Genomic DNA, 5,861 nt, shown 5'->3' on the forward strand with positions numbered 1-5,861 from the left:
CTAGTAGGATAATATGCACAAGTTCTATGTTGGTAGGTATAATGCTGAGCTAAAACAAGGGGATGTAGCCACCTTTTTGGTAGGCTTGCTAGTGCCTGCTTTAAGAGAACTATCAGAGATAGCAAATAATCTTTTCTTTAAAAAAAAAAGTTTGCTTCTCACAAGATATGATTTTTTTGCCAAAAACCTTGATTTTTCTCGTGATGTAATTCATATGAACTATTTGCTTTTTACTCTTGAACTAAATAACGTACCTCTATTGTGTTAGCTAAAAACTTTAGTCTCTAAGGCTTCTCTTTTGAGACTGCTTGACCTCTGGGACCTGCCTCAGCGGCTCAAGGATGCATGGGACTGGGAAGGGGTGCTTTGAAAAATATCAAACAATCTATCTAGCTGGAATCTGATCACACTTTTGCTACAGTATACAAACTCAGGTTTTATTTTAAGTGAGAGAAGAGTGCTATGTGATTAGGGAAAAGGGGAACAGAAGGTAGTAAAGGAGGGATTGACTAAAACATAAACCTTTGTCTCTTCTTTCGAAGATGCAGTCTCAGCTCTTTTGTTGGCATGTAAGCTAGTTTCCACGGCATAAATTAAGTTTTTAAAAGCTAGGCCCAAGACATGGTGTTATGTACACAAAACTTCAGTCTTCCGGTTTCCTTGGGCACTCTTGATGCCAAGTTTGAGCTTCCTTCCAGACTCCGCTGTGCTGATTTATAAAATGTTCAAGAAATTAGACGTTATCTTATGTTCTTACTTCAGCATTAAAAGTTATTTATCTGCTTTTTATGATTGGATTTTTGAAGTTCAAACAATAGTCTTTCCCTTCGTGTCTTCCACTTCTAGCCTTTGTGCTTCAGACAGGGAAGGTGAACAACTTGCAGTTTATATCACAAAATGTCTTTTTTCGTAGAAAGAATCAGAGAAAAATGGTGTGGCCTAATGGATTAAACCAATGGATGCTAATTGGGTTGTGCGGTTCTTAAAACTGCCTCAGAAATTTTCCCAGTTATAATACTGACCAGCTATAGGAGAGGCAGATCCTATGTGTGTCTGGATTTTTCCATTCTGAGATATATACATTGGTGAAAAGGTTAGTATTTAGCATGATGTGTGGTGGTGCAAACTATATGCACTCTTATGGTGTTTCTAAGCCCCTCTGGAAAGAGAGAGTGGGAATGGGGAAAAAAATTAGCTAGTGAAGTCACTTCTGAATTAAAAAAGACACCAAGTTCCCTACTGCAGCATGCTCCAGTACCTAGCACTGTATCAGCTAGCTTTGCAAAGCAGGCAGCACCTTCACCTTTCTGCTCTCCTCCTTCCTTTCCTCCCCCTCTTTCTAGCGTATCCAAGAAACCTCAATGTTTGGAATTTACTTGGCATTCCAAATTCTAAGCACATCACAGAAGGCTCTGTTAAGTTCTAGTCCTTGCTTGGTTTGGATGACACACTGCTCTCTGCTTGTGTGTCTCCTTCTGAACGAGAGACGTGCGAAGCCTGAGACTGTGTACTTGGTAATAAAAAGTATAGTTGCATTCATTTTTCATACTAGGTAAGTGTTGCGATTTTCCAAGGCATGCGAACTCTAAATGTGTGCAGCAAACTCCAGAAAAATAACGCATGTTGCTCGTGCAGAGGGAGAGCAGTACGGATGCCTTAACTGGTACTGCACCAACGGAAGGTGTCTGAGCTTGGCTCTGGCTGGTGCCAGGAGGGAGGCAGGGCGTGGCACTGATGCGAAGCGCCATGCTGGGAAGGTTGTTCTCAATACTCTAGCTGGCTGGGCTGCCTCTGGGTAGCTACAGGCATCTCCAACTGAAAGTACAGAATGAGTGGTCAAAAAGAGCAGGTTAGTCTGATACGAGCTTCTCCCTAGGAGAAAATAAGTTGCTGCAAGACTGACAACCACAAAAATGCAACACATCTTGTGCTGATGGTTACTGCCTCAGCACCTGAGACCAAAATCATACATAGCTAACAGTTCAAAACTGCTATCTTTTCTGTAAGGAGGTAGCTGGGACTTCAGCATTTTAAGGGGAGGTATTGTGAGTTATGGTGTTTCTAAGCCCCTCTGGAAAGAGAGAGTGGGAATGGGGAAAAAAATTAGCTAGTGAAGTCACTTCTGAATTAAAAAAGACACCAAGTTCCCTACTGCAGCATGCTCCAGTACCTAGCACTGTATCAGCTGGCTTTGCAAAAGCAGGCAGCACCTTCACCTTTCTGCTCTCCTCCTTCCTTTCCTCCCCCTCTTTCTAGCGTATCCAAGAAACCTCAATGTTTGGAATTTACTTGGCATTCCAAATTCTAAGCACATCACAGAAGGCTCTGTTAAGTTCTAGTCCTTGCTTGGTTTGGATGACACACTGCTCTCTGCTTGTGTGTCTCCTTCTGAACGAGAGACGTGCGAAGCCTGAGACTGTGTACTTGGTAATAAAAAGTATAGTTGCATTCATTTTTCATACTAGGTAAGTGTTGCGATTTTCCAAGGCATGCGAACTCTAAATGTGTGCAGCAAACTCCAGAAAAATAACGCATGTTGCTCGTGCAGAGGGAGAGCAGTACGGATGCCTTAACTGGTACTGCACCAACGGAAGGTGTCTGAGCTTGGCTCTGGCTGGTGCCAGGAGGGAGGCAGGGCATGGCACTGATGCAAAGCGCCATGCTGGGAAGGTTGTTCTCAATACTCTAGCTGGCTGGGCTGCCTCTGGGTAGCTACAGGCATCTCCAACTGAAAGTACAGAATGAGTGGTCAAAAAGAGCAGGTTAGTCTGATACGAGCTTCTCCCTAGGAGAAAATAAGTTGCTGCAAGACTGACAACCACAAAAATGCAACACATCTTGTGCTGATGGTTACTGCCTCAGCACCTGAGACCAAAATCATACATAGCTAACAGTTCAAAACTGCTATCTTTTCTGTAAGGAGGTAGCTGGGACTTCAGCATTTTAAGGGGAGGTATTGTGAGTTATGGTGTTTCTAAGCCCCTCTGGAAAGAGAGAGTGGGAATGGGGAAAAAAATTAGCTAGTGAAGTCACTTCTGAATTAAAAAAGACACCAAGTTCCCTACTGCAGCATGCTCCAGTACCTAGCACTGTATCAGCTGGCTTTGCAAAAGCAGGCAGCACCTTCACCTTTCTGCTCTCCTCCTTCCTTTCCTCCCCCTCTTTCTAGCGTATCCAAGAAACCTCAATGTTTGGAATTTACTTGGCATTCCAAATTCTAAGCACATCACAGAAGGCTCTGTTAAGTTCTAGTCCTTGCTTGGTTTGGATGACACACTGCTCTCTGCTTGTGTGTCTCCTTCTGAACGAGAGACGTGCGAAGCCTGAGACTGTGTACTTGGTAATAAAAAGTATAGTTGCATTCATTTTTCATACTAGGTAAGTGTTGCGATTTTCCAAGGCATGCGAACTCTAAATGTGTGCAGCAAACTCCAGAAAAATAACGCATGTTGCTCGTGCAGAGGGAGAGCAGTACGGATGCCTTAACTGGTACTGCACCAACGGAAGGTGTCTGAGCTTGGCTCTGGCTGGTGCCAGGAGGGAGGCAGGGCATGGCACTGATGCGAAGCGCCATGCTGGGAAGGTTGTTCTCAATACTCTAGCTGGCTGGGCTGCCTCTGGGTAGCTACAGGCATCTCCAACTGAAAGTACAGAATGAGTGGTCAAAAAGAGCAGGTTAGTCTGATACGAGCTTCTCCCTAGGAGAAAATAAGTTGCTGCAAGACTGACAACCACAAAAATGCAACACATCTTGTGCTGATGGTTACTGCCTCAGCACCTGAGACCAAAATCATACATAGCTAACAGTTCAAAACTGCTATCTTTTCTGTAAGGAGGTAGCTGGGACTTCAGCATTTTAAGGGGAGGTATTGTGAGTTATGGTGTTTCTAAGCCCCTCTGGAAAGAGAGAGTGGGAATGGGGAAAAAAATTAGCTAGTGAAGTCACTTCTGAATTAAAAAAGACACCAAGTTCCCTACTGCAGCATGCTCCAGTACCTAGCACTGTATCAGCTGGCTTTGCAAAAGCGGGCAGCAGACAAATGCCTAACTTCAGAGTCAGCAGGCTGTTAAGCACAAAGCAGATTATTTTATCTGCCTGCAGAGTGCAAGCTCTTGTGCACATGCCATACCCTGGAAGCAGCACATCTTATTCCAGGGAGACTAGGTTCCCTTTGGGATTTTTGAAATTTGCTTTAGAGTAAATGCTAGATTTGGCCTCATCAGAAGACACAGGTGACAGAGAATGATTATTCCCCAGTTTAAAATTAACACAGCTTGTTATTTATGACTTGAAACAAAAACTTGATCCCTAAACTATTAAAATTATCCTCTCAAGTAAAATGAGTATTATGAAAAATAATAGTAGCTTTGATACCTTCTTTACTGTGGACCTCAAAACCAGTACCTCTTGTACTAAATTTACTACTGATGTAGTGTCTATGTAGGTATGCTGGCTCAGCCCAGAGGTGTTCCTGGTGTTAACAACTCAGGTTTGATATATTTTCCTTACTTAAGAAAAAAGGAAGCTTTTACCTTGATGGCAGTACTGTTCAATGAAAGTCATCTGCATTCTGTATATGACTAGACTGAACACATGGGGGAGAAATCAGAACAGTTCTTAGGCTTCAAGAGCTGTTTGAGAAGAGGCATGCTTTTGAATGCTGAAGTAAAGAAAAAGATGAAATCGTACGGTGTGTGATATGTAATGTCTGATGGGATGCTGCAGTTGTATGAGTGGGACACAGATGATGTTCCAGCAGTGTGCTGACAACAGTACGCTTTCTGAAACTCATGAAATACTTTATACCATGATGAAAATCAGGCTATTAGATTTTTTTCTACCAGAAAGCAGGACAAACTGAGAATGGAATAAGCAGTGCTCAATCAAATGAATGCACAAAAAGAAACTGTTACATTGGTAAACCAAGGAATTGTTAGAATAAGGGAAACATGGTGCTTTTCTGACTTACTGGAGAGAAGAAATTGATATGCCTGATTGAGTGTTTGTAACTCAGTGACGAGCTAAGGAGGTGGGGAAAGACTGGAACTTTTGTAATCATGCTTGTGAAGGTCTTGCCTTTAACACAGCCTCTGCCATTCATAAGTACCTGCATGCTCTGCTCCTGCACAGCAATGCTGTGCTGGCTAAAGACAAATTACCATGGCTGCTTCTTGCAGCATTCTTTAAAAGATCCAAAACTGTTTGAGGGGAATAAACTTTTTGTAGTCCTCTGGTACATAACAAAGCTGAAGCACAGTGGCAGAAAATACTGTTATGAATATACCCACACTTGAAAAGTACTGTTTCAAAACACACTTTTGCTAAAACATTTCATTGGCAGTTGTAGGACTTCTGTGTGGTCACTTGGCCCAGATGCATGAGGAAGGTAATACCTAGCTATTGCTGTGTGAGAAGTGAGACTTGCAATGGGTGCTGTAAAGCTGCATCTCAAGGTTAAACCTCTTCTACAGGACTCCATCTGTGGAGGGGGGGAGGCAGAAGATGTATTTCTAGACTTTGATAGATGAACCTTGGTGAGGAAGCTTATTTCTAGGGAAACCTTACAGATCTCAACATGCTTCCTCTTTCAGCATTTATAAATATAGCTGTTTATAACCTAAAGAACTGACCTCTGGTGGTCCAGCACATGCAATTATGCACTGTAAAACATATGTGTCTTGGTTAAACTATGAAGGTATGCCTGTGACTACAGTATTGACACTCCACAAACAGAAGTGAACATGTAAACAGTGTTAAATCTAGATATCTTCACTGAATACTATTTGTTTTTTTTTTCCCAGGTTAGATCTATAGTGAAGATCTTTGAACAAGTGGATGTGGATATACAAACTTGCTGAAG

Source organism: Opisthocomus hoazin, chromosome 6, assembly GCF_030867145.1.
Source record: "Opisthocomus hoazin isolate bOpiHoa1 chromosome 6, bOpiHoa1.hap1, whole genome shotgun sequence".
Classification (NCBI taxonomy): domain Eukaryota; kingdom Metazoa; phylum Chordata; class Aves; order Opisthocomiformes; family Opisthocomidae; genus Opisthocomus; species Opisthocomus hoazin.